Source organism: Leiobunum rupestre, chromosome 5, assembly GCF_980474605.1.
Source record: "Leiobunum rupestre chromosome 5, qqLeiRupe1.1.hap1, whole genome shotgun sequence".
Lineage (NCBI taxonomy): Eukaryota > Metazoa > Arthropoda > Arachnida > Opiliones > Sclerosomatidae > Leiobunum > Leiobunum rupestre.
The window spans coordinates 42,929,115-42,943,269 of record NC_143388.1 but is presented as its reverse complement, the minus strand read 5'-3'; the positions used below and the strand labels follow the sequence as shown (position 1 = coordinate 42,943,269).

Genomic DNA, 14,155 nt, shown 5'->3' with positions numbered 1-14,155 from the left:
CAACCTACCCCTCTCATCGTGATGCTTTGATCCCCAAAGCGCGTGATGGGCGTTAAAGTCACCACACAAGATAACCTTTTTTCCACTCTGTACTTCCAATTGATTCGCAATCTTATGGATATGGAATTCAATGTCATCATTTGGTGGTATGTAAATGGAGAACAGGCATAAGCTTAGATTCCCCAGAATCACATCCACCACAACCATGTGAGAGTCTTCGTAGAGCACGATCACTTGTGCCTGAGGGTTGAAGACAGCTACAGCTGCCTTTGGATTGTCTTGGGAAGAGACGATCCTTGTTCCCATGGGTAGACCTATTACCCGAACATTAATTGCATATGGTTCCTGTAGTAAGGTAATGTCTATAGAGCCTTCCTGGCAACACTGTCTAAGCGCAGAGGTTGCAGTTTTGCCCTTGCCTAAGTTGACCTTTAGAAACTCCAACTCCTTCTTATACACAGGACACTGGCCATCCAGGGCTGAATGCGCAGTGTTGTGTTTGGTATTCTTGTCCCTATTACTCAGGGCACAGTTTCTGCAAGTTTTAAGATCACTCTTACAATCCTTGTAGCTGTGATCCTCTGGGCATAGGGAACAATACCTTCTATTTTCAATGCACCCACCTTCTATGTGTCCAATCTTCATGCACTTAAAGCATCTTGGAAGATACACACACCCTCTGACTCCAACCACAGAGTAGCCCAAATTGAGCTTCTTTTTCGCCTTCCACCAATTAAGCAGGGCTGGAGGCCCCTCCAGCACCCAGTTAACACCACCCTTTCTGTTCCTCAGCGAGAACTTAGGGACAATATCCGTCTCCTTGCAGGAGAGCTTATTGTTGCTTATAAGCTTAGCAACAATTTCTTCCTTTACGATGTCCTCATCAACACCGTAAAGGATAACCCTAGGGTTATTGAGCTTTGGAGCTCTAACACTAACTTTGTCTGCCAAGGCAGCACAATCGCTGATTCCCCTCTTCAGCTTCTCCATATCCTCAGCGGTTTTAACCTGTACCACCAGACCCTCGTTCCTACAGGACCGGACACTCTGAACACGTATTTGCAGTTTGGAGGGATCAACCTCCTTCTCTATTCTCTTCTTGAGAGAACTAGAAGTCTCATCTTGCTCTATGGGATAGAGCAGTACCATTTTTTTTCCTTGGCGGGACCTTTGGTCCTCCTTTCTTAGCGGTGGACTTCTCCCTGCCCTTGGGAATTTCAGGAACCTTTGAACTTACATTACTGGCTGCAACAGTAGCGAAGCTCATTTTCTGCTTTCTGAGATGCTTCACAGTCTCATTAAGTTGTTCAAAAGCACCCTGCACCCTAGCAAGTTCCAGGTGACTGGCGTATACCATGGTCTCCACCGCTTTGAAGACCATCCTGATCTTCTGTGCAACTGCCATTTGCACTTTATTGTCCTTGTTGCAAAGGACTCTATCTAGGGCGAGGAATTCCCTAGCGAGTGTAGCTTCGACACTCTCTTTAACCGCCTCTTCTACCTCTGGAAAATCATTTCGAGGTCGCTTGGACCACTGGAAGACAGTGTCTTCCGAATCGGAAATTTCTTGAAACTCGAGGAATCCAGTTTCAAGATAGTTGTTTTCGGTAGCCATAAAGAAAAACAAAACATTTCATCAAACCCACTCACCGCCCACCACGGAGCCCAACATGGGTATCTTGCAAGCAAGATCAGTGATATGAGAGAGATATACTCAGGCACGGATAACTAGCAGTATCACGATGCTCAGTTAGTCCTCCCTACCGGGGACTACAATCCCCGTATAGGAGCCGATTGATCTACGTCGGACTAGCGTAGACCTCCTGTCTAACCACACTCAAGGACCGAAGAGGCATGTTGTCTGAAGACTAACCGCAGTATGTCAAAAAATTCAACCTCCAGGACTCCCATCGCATGGCTTACAGGTCGCCGTCCACGGAAAACAGATGGGACTAGTTTTAAACCGGCCATAGTCAGGACCTGAAACCTCAACAGAGGGCGGTTACTATCGGTTGGGAATCTAAGCACGACCAATCTGGTATAGGAGACCTTGACCCAGCATAGCCCGCACGTCAAACCATTCCCTTAAGCCCCCCCCCCCATCAAGGTTTAACCATTAGGGGATCAGTCACTTCGGTCGGGGTCTCTCCGCCGGGATGAGCTGGTCACAGGATAAATCAACAGCGCCAACGGCCCTTTGGGTCAACAACCACCTTAAGCTCCCCACCATGCAAGGCGTTACCATTTGGGAAAACAGGGTCGCGTTTAGTCTGGAGTTGGGGGAACGCATCCGGTTTCTGGCGTTCGAAGACCCACCAGTCCCCGTCAGCTTAGCCCCAACCCGCGCTAGCCCCCTTACCACGGCAAAGAACGACCCTCAAGGGGGTGAAGTGAACTACAGCGGCCTCATTGAATTTTATATTAAATTTGGTTGCGCCTGATAGACCTTGTCACGTAGATGCCGAGGGTATTTTTTTATTTTCGCCGCAAATGATTATTTAATTTTTTAATTAATTTTTTATATTTTAAAAATTTCTCATTTTCATTGAATTTTATATTAATTTTGGTTGCGCCTGATAGACCTTGTCGCGTAGATGCCGAGGGTAATTTTTATTTTGGCCGCAAATGATTATTTAATTTTTTAATGTAATTTTAAAAAATTCTCATTTTTGGGCATTTTCACGTGTTTCGTTGTACGTATTTCCGTCGTGTGTTCGCCGACACCACAGTTTCGGTGTCCTTATGATTTCCACGTGTTATACCCGTACTTTATAAAATCATTTACAGTTTTTGTTCATTTTCTAGGTGTTTTGTATTTTTGGGCCACAAACGCTTTTTTCTGGTTGATATTAAAAGTAAATACTTGATGCGTAAGGCTTAGTACTGTCCTCTAGGTCGCGTTATAGATGGCACATCGCTTTTTTAGTATGGGGTTGGGGAGGCGCCGCCAGTGGCGGCGCCAGGAATTTTCGCGAGGGTAGGCAAACCAAATAAATGGGCCCCCGACCCGGAACCCCCCTTTTATCAACGAAATCCTTCAATAAAATAAAGAAGTGATGTACATGACGAACAAAAAAGTTCTAACAACAGTAAAACGAGTCCAAATATAACAGAACTGGTTTTATTTACTAGGAGATACCTCAAAAATGTCTAAATACATTATCGACATTTGTTTCATTGTTATTTATAAATAATTTTATCTCTTGGGACAATTTTGAGACCATTTCTAGATCAATTTGGGGCCCCTTATAGGGTGATTTTGGGGCCCTTTCGAAATTTTAAGGTAGGCAGTGGCCTACCTGGCCTACCCCCTAGCGCCGCCACCGGGCGCCGCGCGCCCCCAGCGCTTGAGCGAAGTGAGTGCGCAGCGCCGTCAGGCGCAAATACGGGGAATCTCATAGTGCGTCAGGCGCCAATACGGGGAATTTAGTAACGTCTTTTACGTGTTTTGGAAGCAAACCTGTTCTCACTTTTCTTACTTTTTAAGTTGATACGATTTCACTAATTGCGATGCCAGTAGGTACGATTACAGAAGGCCCACCGTCAATGCTCGGAATCGGGCTGGGGCGCGTCAAAAAAATGTTGTCGACGGATACACGACCGAACTATTTATTAGAAAAACTTTACTAATCGCCTAAAATGACTACTTTTTTAAAATTAAGTTATTTAAAAAAATTATCATTTGCGGCCCCAAAAAAAATAGTTTCGTAATCTACGCGTCAAGTGCTACATTTTCCACCAAAAAAAGCAAAATTACATGAGGCCGCTGTAGTTCAATTTTGCCGCAGTTTGATTTGTTTAATACCAAATAGAATATGGATCATATTTTGAATATATAATTATGATGAATGATTACTGTTGATCATGTAAAGCAAATTACACCAAATTAATTACCCTTTTTGGTAAAAGAATAATTTTAATAAACTTTGACTAAAAATGTCATTATAGTTCAGTTGCTTAACATGTCAATGTATGATTGAAATAAGACGGTTCCATTTAAATTAATCATAGTTGTGTAGCTTTTATACGGTTTGATTAAAAATTGAATTTAGTATTAGCGTGAAATGTACAAATACACAATTAACGGTTTTTATGAATTTAATGTTAAACGTTGATTGAAAAATGTAGGTTTGAGAAATGAGTAATTTACAGTTTGAAAATATCTAACTTTACTGGTCAATGTGGAATTGATGTTACTATAACAGTAATATGAAACCTGTCTCAACAATGCACAGCCACGTCACCGTACAACGCACAGTAACCGTAAAATTCACAGTAACGTCTCCGTAAAATGCACAGTTAAGTAACTGTAAAATCTACAGTCACTGTAAAATGCACAGTCACATCACCTTTAAGTGCACAGGCGTGTCAGCGTACAATACAGAGTTATGTGACCGTACAATGCACAGTCACCGTACAACGCACGGCCACGTCACCGTACAACGCTAGGTCACGTCACCGTACAACGCTAGGTCACGTCACCGTACAGTGCACAGTCATGTCAGCGTACAATGCACAGTCACGTCATCATACACTATACAGTAGCGACGCCGTACAATGTACAAGCGAGTCACGGGCCTGTTACCTTAAAATACACAGTAATGTTATGGTGCAATGAAGGTTTCAACGACTCTTACTTTGAAACTCCTTGCACAGTAAAATAAACCTCATTGCTACCGTATTTATTACTGTAATATGGCAAATAATGTTAATGATCATTTTGACATTTTTTTTACAGTCAAATTACCGGCAACTAGCTGCCAGCAATTTGGTTGTGAAATTTACGGTAATTTCTTAGAGTGCACCTGAATTCCAAATCAAAACCAAATTTTGTAGCGGCTTCTTAGGATTTTTTCCCCGTGTTCACGTCGCCAGGCCGCCACTGTTTAGTTAACTTAGATAATTTTTGAAACCGCCAATCAAGTTGATTACGTGTAAGATCAAGTAGTTCAAAGGGTTTAATAAAAAAATTGCTTATTTTTGGCTTTCATCTTCAGCTTGCTAAAAAACTATTAATTTTTTGATAAATCTTTGGATTTTTCTTTAACTTTACTGTCCAAATGGTTTTGAATAAAAACCTTATATCAGAAGATATGAAAATGGTTGGCATTGCAAAAATTAGAGAAATGTAAAGGACCTTAATGCAATTGGGATGGAAATTGTAATATTTAAACCATATTGGAATGGAAAAAGGAACGTTTCCGCTTCAAGTGCAGCTCACTGGCTCAAAACGTAATAATTAGTTTAGGCAAAAATATATTTATTTCAACTTTAGAAGGAATGACTCTGTTGACTTTAGAAGGAATGACTGTGTTGAGACGATTTTTAGCATTGCTCCCAATCCCGCTCATGCTCATACAATAAGCTCCATCCCACCTAAAACAAATCAAAGCAACCCGGTATCTCATAAGTTCCATAAAACCTACATTTTTAGTTAAACCTCTCGATCCTGTTTCCCAAAGAAGAAATAAATAAATTTAGGTAAATCAAAATCAAATATTTTACCTGATGTTAAACATTTTAAGATACGAGTATTCGACCAACTCCAGGCCTTCGTGCAGCGCTTTCAATAATAAGGTCTCCTATAAATTTACCACTTATGGATTAACAAAAAAAATGTTTAAAGTGGTTAGAAATATAGTTACCTCAATCACTCCTAGTCTATAAACTGAATCCATGTTCTAGATACATAAAATGCCTATTAATTATTAATTTTTGCTTTACTTTCCAATGCTAGTCTCTACCGAATTAACCTTAGGTTGATCAACTGAAAGTCTAAAAGGTTTATTAAGAAGCTTATCATTTTAGTTATTTGTTATGATAGGTGTCAAAAGCGCATCAAAAAAATCACGCAAACATTTTTTTTGCATTATGTCATTGTCAGAAACAAAACACATCTCTCGTAGTTTTATTAACTTTGTTCCAGTTCATACATAAAATCGATGTATCCATTAAAAATAAACAGAACTTAAAGCAATATAAAAATAAATAACTAAATTTTATGTCGTTCATTTTATGAGGAAAAACTTCGGAGGCACCCAATTGTATCCACAGATGGGCTTTATATCAATAAATTTTTATTTAAATAAATTACTTAATATATATAGAAAGATTAAGAAAACGACCACTCTTGCATAGTAAAATTTAAAAATGTTTTATTAAAAGACACGACATAAAACATTTTTAAATTTTACTATGCAAGAATGGTCGTTTTCTTTATCTTTCTATATTTTAATGCGTAGGGTTAGTTTTACCATATTAAATTAATAAATTACTAAATAATAAAATATCTTATCAGGTGGATTCGTCAATTGATAGGGCAAGATATTTTAGCTTAATTTATTTGTTAATTAAATATTCTGTCGTGACCTTATTTAGTAAATACTTTTATTTAATGGGAGTTTCTGTGGTCTTGGGAATTGAAGTGATAGGCTAAAATTTCTATATGAGGGAGCATAAAATGAGTATGTTTGGATTAGGTTGCTTTGGAGAATGAGGTATGCAATTTGTACGTGTCAATCGTTGAAGGTTTTTATAGGCCTTATTTTTTATGGCTAAGACCGAATAAATTAGTAACCCATGCTAAACTGGTACAAAATGTTAAAGAGCCAAAGGTTCAACACTGTTGTAAACTATGATTACATAATTCATTTGTTAATACAAATATTTGTATTTGCAGATGCGTACTACTGTACGAACTTGTCTCACATCAATAATAAACATTCCTATGTATATTTTGGGTGATGTCTTTGCACGTTGGCCAGGTGACCTAACCCATAAGGGATAGAGTTTAAAAAAACGTCAATGTGAGGTACGTCTACCGTAATATTTTTTTTATTCACTGAAAAAAAATTTATCTTGCTGTCTCTTGCATAATTTCCGGTTTAGAAAAAACTGGAGACCGAGGGATTAACCATTGCCTAAAGTACTGTACACCGATTACTAGCTGTAGTAATGCTAAACATGTTATAAGTAACTTAATCGCCACATCAATAAAGTCAAAGCTACAGGCTTGTGCACTGATAACGAGAAATGATCATCCCCTCGGAAGGCTATTCATCACCCGTTTTCCACGTTTCGCTCCATATCAACGGGGCATCATTAAAAAATTGTTAAGTGATTATGAAAATAATTCGCAAAATTTGTTTACACTACATAGCATCAAACCCGAATTGAGTAAAATATTTACTTAAAAATTTTAAATAATACTAAAAGAAGTAAATTTATCATTGGCATTTTGAGAAAAGTCTGTAAGATTGGTGAACCCAGTTTAATAAACCACCGAAACTTAGCACCATATATATGCAAATAAAACCAACTATGGTAACATTAAAGATTCTATCCACCGCTAAGATTTGGTTGTTGGGACCGGAATCAAGCCACCTGATAGCTACTGATTTTACTGAACAACCACCTAAAGGTAACAGTTCACTGCTTTTACCCAGAAGGCCCACGTTCAATTCCCGGTATCAGAGCTCGTCCTATGGTTTCCCCTCTTGTTATATTTTCCTTATCCCAATTTTTAATATGACGATTTATCCTGCCGGAAAAATGCGCGCTTTCACGAGCGAGAAGCTAAAGTGCCCATCCGATATGGTCTAGTGGCTAGGATATCTGGCTTTTACCCACAAGGCCCGGGTTCAATTCCCGGTATCAGAGCTCGTCCTATTGTTTCCCCACTCCCGTAGTTTATTAGTTTCGGCTGAAATATCCGGTGATCAATTTCATTTTTTAAATGTGTACGCGCCTAATTCGGCGACTGACCGTGAGTTGTCCTTTACAGTCATCGAATCTAACTGTCCTACCGGCCGTTTAATTTTAGGCGGCGATTTTAACGATATTGGTCATAGCCTACGGGACCGCCTTCCTGCTAGTTGTAGACCTAACAAGTCACAATTTACGGCCCTTCATAGACTTGCCGCCAAATTACATGTTACTGACACTTTTCGACTCAAAAACAATGACAAAAGGGACTTTACGCGTTCTGGCTACGTTTTTGGCCGGTTTATCCGCTCTCGCATTGATTACATTTTCGTAAAAAAATTTGATTCTTTGAATATTCAAAATGCTTTTATTCGTGACTGTCCGATTTCCGATCATCGCGCCGCGATCGCCCATTTTGATTTTGGAGGAGTTCCTAGGGGCCCTGGAACCTGGTCCTTTAACGATTCGCTACTTGAGGATGAGGTTTTCTGTTCGTGCGTCAGGCGAATTATCACTAGGAGTCGCTCACGCGAACACTATTCTACGGATATTTTTGACTGGTACGAAACCCTCAAACGTACAATTCGTGATTACGCAATATTTTACGGGAAAGCCGCCGCTTCCGAACGTCGGCACACCAGGACGCTCTTGGCTTGTCAGTTGGAAGAGTTGTCACGTCGTTTATCAATGCAAGACCCGGTTTGTGGCGAGTTCGTCAAAGTTCAAAATTTGATCAAGGAACATGACCACTATCTATTGCGGGGCGCTGTAATTCGCTCCAATACCGAGTGGCGTGATTTGGGGGAGCAACCTTCGGGCTATTTCTTGAGTCTCGAAAAACATCGGCAAACCCGGCGGTCAATTAAAAACTTGACTTTAGTAGACGGCTCATCAATTCACGATGGCGCTTCCGTTCGTCAGGAAATATTTTCTTATTATGAAAACATGTATAGCGCGTCGGACAGTGATGACTCTCAAGCTGCACGTTTTGCCTCCTTTGTTGCCGGAAAGTTACCACCGGATTTGTCTGCCGCTTGCGAAAGTCCCGTTTCTTGGGAAGACATCCACAAATCTTTGAACGCTATGGCAATAGGCCGTAGCCCAGGTCTCGATGGCTTCACAGTCCAATTTTGGCGTTTCGTACTCCCGTTGATAGCCAAGGATTTCGTAAGGCTTGTTGAAGTCATGTTTGCCACGGGACAAATGCCTCTCACTATGACTCAAGGCATGATCATTCTTTTACCGAAAGACGGCGACTTAACGTTATTGTCTAATTGGCGTCCCATCACGTTGCTCAACGTCGACCGTAAAGTTATTGGTAAAGTCTTGGCTACTCGCATGGCATTGGTGGCGCCTACAGTCATTTCGCCCTGCCAAACTGGAGCTATTCGTGGCCGTGATGTCTCGGGCACAACGTTGCCTCGTATCTGGCACTCCACAGACAGCCGGGACTTTTCTTGAAAATGGACTTACGGAAAGCGTACGATTTCGTGAACTGGTCATTTCTATTCCGGGTACTGCAAGCTTTCGGGTTCGGTCCCCATTTTCTCCGATGGATTCAACTACTCCTGGTGGGTGGTCGTACAACGATCAAGGTCAATGGTTTTTTGACGAACTTTTTTCGTCTTGGAAGATTTGTCCGTCAGGGTTGTCCTTTAAGCCCTTTATTATACACTTTTTCGACCGAGCCACTTTGCCTCGCGTTAACGCAGTCTTCGAGTATCCCGCGTCTGCGTATTTGCAACAGCGACTCCCCGGTAGTCTTTCAACATGTAGACGACAACACTTTGTCTTTAGCGGCTGAAACTTCGGTACGCGTCGTGGTATCGATTTATCATGACTACGGCAGCGCTTCTGGGGCGGTTATAAATCTGGACAAAAGTAGCGGGCAATGGCTCGGTTCTTGGACAAACCGACCAGACAAACGGATTGAAGGAATTCTGGTATCCAAGGAGCCATTAAAGGTCTTAGGGGTAGTACTTACTTCGAACCACGCTCTCTCTGACTCTCTCAACTGGGAACCGGCTATTTTACGTATTATGGCTGTCTTGCGCGCGTGGAAACGGCGCCCGCTATCACTCTTCGGGAAAATAATAATAATCAATTGTCTAACCACTTCCAAGCTTTGGCACCTCACTCGTGTATTGCCTTTGTCGAATAAACTTGCTGCCCAAATAAAAGCTGTTTTTCTAGATTTTATTTGGGGTTCTGGCTATCACGCTCTCGCTTATTCAACGCTGATCAGTCACCGGTTTTGGCTTAGTGGATGTCGTCCAGAAACTACCCTTTATGCGCATCCAAGAGTGCCAAACACTCATCCTGCGTGAGTTACCCGTTCATGACGAATCCATACACAACAACTTACTGTTGGAATACGGCAGTGGGTTGACAAGACAAGAAGAAACTTTCCGTCCGCCATTTAATTGGGCTCTGCTTGGGCGTATGCCGCCTCGCTACGTCGAACTCCTCACAAGTTGGCACTCGCATCTTACGACTATAGGCTCTACCGTGATGCCTCGGTCAGATCCACTTTCCGAACCACTGTTTCTGAATCCTCGAATTTCTTTACCACAGCACTATCACAAAGAATCCCGTATTATGGCTCAGGCTGGCTTCAAAACACTGCGCGACATCCATTACGAAGTCATCCCCGGTTTTACACGACCTCATGCCTTGATTGAACAGTGCCAGATCGAACTCCCTTATAGTGATTTACCTCTCAATCGACTTCTCGAATTGTACACCTTGCTCCGGTCTGCACTGCCAGCTGACTGGGCTGTTCTCTTTCATGTTTCAGCGCCTCCGGTGCTCTCGTCGTCGGATCATTCAATTCCTTACTTCGAAATCCGCCGTAACGCTAGTGAAATTTTAAATACACCGCAAAGTTTAAAATCTATTGCCTTCGATCGTTTTGCGGGGACATTTCCTGAATCTTCCGGCGAAGAACGGTGGCGGTCTTTCTTTAGGGTTCCCCTCCCTCGAGTGAAGTTAAAACTTTAGCCTACACTACCCTTGGAGCCACTTTATCCTCTACCAATTTCAAAATTATTCATTAAGCTCGCGCAGTGAAGAGTCGACTTTTCAAAGCTGGTCTTGTGACAACGGATCGTTGTCCATTATGTGACAATGCCCCCGAAACGGTTGCACATTTGTTCCTGTCTTGCTCGGTAACGCGAAACACCTGGAATCAAGTATTCACAATGTTGTCGGTCTATTTGCAAAAACCAGGCTTTCAATTCGGTAGCGAACATTTCGAACTTATTATTTATCACCGCGTTGATCGGAAATTGGGACAGTATAACGTCTTTTGGCATTGCCTTTTTCTATTAAATAGTGTAATTAGCATGAACTTTGGAAGTATCGATGTAAAATAGTCATTGAGCAGGAACTAAACAAACCTAGTGTGTGGTGCTCTCAAATATTTCTGGCCAACATACGGCGCGAAATTAGACTTCTCACCCTGGTATACTTGGAACATCCCTCTCAAATTGATCTTGTAAAGGTTTTAAACAATTTTCTTAAATTATTACCCTAACATTTTATCTGTTATGTGTTAAGTATTGACAATTCTAAAAGTATTTCTTTCTCTATTGACTTTTGATGTATGGCATTGTTGTATATGACGAATATGTAAAGTTTTCTTGATGGTTGAATAAATAAACAAGTTGGCAAGCCAAAATATACCTCTCCTCGGTAGAATTGTCTCTAGTGGTATTAATTTCTCGAGATAACCCTTAAAGATATATCTCCGCAATTTAGAGTTATTTGTTAAAAATATTAACCCATTTCTATCCCGCCCGGTATAAAATTTTAATTATAATTAAAATAATTGAGACGAAACGACCAATTTTAATTTATTCAGAATATCATAAGTTAAGTAGTTACAACAGTAAGTTAGACGTACTATAACAATGCACAATTGAATTAAACCCTTTTACAGAACAAGTTTATCAGTTAAATATAATACGAAGCAAATTTTAATGAAAGAAATATCTACAGAGGCTTTTTGGAATTACTCGCTTACGAAATACTTGCCGCATCTTTAACGCTCATTTTATTTCAACACTCGCCCTTGATGAAGATACCGTAGATATCTGGTAGTGGACGACTCGTTCACTTCCTGTTGACGTTGTGACGCATACCACATGAAAAAGACCAATGCCGTCCAATTTCCAATATCATATAATGACTCGCACACCCAAGAAATCATTGACTGCGTTAGAAATCGTAGATATCCAAATATCCACACCAAATGTATTTACAAGAAGCAAAAACCTTACCATCAACAAAGCACAGAGAGCCACTTGACTAACCGCCACCTCTTAAAACAATTAACGTTAAATTATCTCCTCTGAATTAACAGAACTATATATAGGTCGTTAAGAAAGTGGACCACCCACAGGGTCTACCCTTTAACCCTCTAATCTCGGCTGACTGCGCTAAAACAAGATTTAACTTTTAAAAAATACCAGATTAGGCCTTCATAAATTCATTAATAAAAAAAGACTTTATTCCCTATTATGCTTACGATGCCTGTCTTAATTTCAGTGAATCTAAGCAGCTATCGGTGGTTCTGTGGTAGAGCGCTCGACTGCCAAGCCGAATGGTCTGGGTTCGAAACCTGGGTGGCGCATTTGTTTTTAATCAATAGAGAAACGCTAAATTAGAATTTCTTCGATGCAATAATTTCAATTTCAATTCTATTTCAATTAAACCAAAATTTCGTACTCTATTAAATACGCTTCCGATAAAGCTGAAGGTCTAATTTTCAATAAGGCCGAACAAGTGTCGGTGGTTCTGTGGTAGAACGTCCGCCTGTCAATCAGGAGGTCTCGGGTTCAAATCCCGCCCGATGGGATCGCAAATTGATACTAAGACGAATACCGTGTACAACTGGTGGAAACCCTGCCATTGGACGTTGAGAGGTAGCATTACACTCAGCACTCGGTCCGTCCCAAAGTCATTAAGAAGAAGTTGGAGAGAAAACGCCCATATAAACACAACAGACTCAACATGCACAACCATCAGAACACAAACACAACAAATTCAACACTCACATCCTACGCATTAACATTACAAAAACGTAATACACCAAACCGTCACGACGGTGAGCGAAAAAACACCATCCAAACCAAACCGCAAATGCATTCGTTAACGCTCACCGTCACACGGTGGTTTTGCCAACCCTTTGAGAAACTGCGTACGCAGTGATTACACTTTGCACCGAAAATGCGAACGCGTTCGCAGTCCTGACAGACAGACAGACCTACCCACAGACCCACCCACAGACCCACCCACAGACACGGTCGTTGTATAACCCCTCCTAGGGGACTTTGTCCCCTCGGAGAGGTAAAAAAAAGTCAGATATCCTAGCCACTAGACCATATCGGATGGACACCTATACTTCTGTCTCGCGAAAGCGCGCATTTTTCCAGAAGGAAAAAAACGTCATTTTAAAAATCGGGAGATGGAAAATATGACAAGAGAGGAAACAAAAGGACGAGCTCCGATACCGGGAATTGAACCCGGGCTTTCTGGGTGGTAGCCAGATATCCTAGCCACTAGACCATATCGGATGGACGCTTATACTTCTGTCTCGCGAAAGCGCGCATTTTTCCAGAAGGAAAAAACGTCATTTTAAAAATCGGGAGATGGAAAATATAACAAGAGAGGAAACAAAAGGACGAGCTCCGATATCGGGAATTGAACCCGGGCTTTCTGGGTGGAAGCCAGATATCCTAGCCACTAGACCATATCGGATGGACGCCTATACTTCTGTCTCGCGAAAGCGCGCATTTTTCCAGCAGGAAAAAACGTCATTTTAAAAATCGGGAGATGGAAAACATAACAAGAGAGGAAACAAAAGGACGCGCTACGGTACCGGGAATTGAACCCGGGCCTTCTGGGTGGAAACCAGATATCCTAGCCACTAGACCATATCGGACTAACGCTAATGCTTCTGTCTCGGGAAAGCGCGCATTTTTCCAGCAGGAAAAAAACGTCACTTTAAAAATCGGGAGATGGAAAATATAACAAGAGAGGAAACAAAAGGACGAGCTCCGATACCGGGAATTGAACCCGGGCTTTCTGGGTGGAAGCCAGATATCCTAGCCACTAGACCATATCGGATGGACGCCTATACTTCTGTCTCGCGAAAGCGCGCATTTTTCCAGCAGGAAAAAAACGTCATTTTAAAAATCGGGAGATGGAAAACATAACAAGAGAGGAAACAAAAGGACGCGCTACGGTACCGGGAATTGAACCCAGGCCTTCTGGGTGAAAGCCAGATATCCTAGCCACTAGACCATATCGGATGGACGCCTATACTTCTGTCTCGCGAAAGCGCGCATTTTTCCAGCAGGAAAAAAACGTCATTTTAAAATCGGGAGATGGAAAACATAACAAGAGAGGAAACAAAAGGACGAGCTCCGATACCGGGAATTGAACCCGG

General features: G+C 41.5%; 2 non-coding genes across 2 annotated transcripts; both read right to left on the bottom strand.

The window, feature by feature from the left end:
- Positions 1-13,208: 13,208 nt before the first annotated feature.
- On the bottom strand, positions 13,209-13,280 carry TRNAG-ACC (transfer RNA glycine (anticodon ACC)). The gene has a single exon. It is a non-coding gene; the product is annotated as a tRNA-Gly (tRNA).
- Positions 13,281-13,761: 481 nt separating this feature from the next.
- Positions 13,762-13,833, bottom strand: TRNAG-UCC (transfer RNA glycine (anticodon UCC)). The gene has a single exon. It is a non-coding gene; the product is annotated as a tRNA-Gly (tRNA).
- Positions 13,834-14,155: the final 322 nt, after the last annotated feature.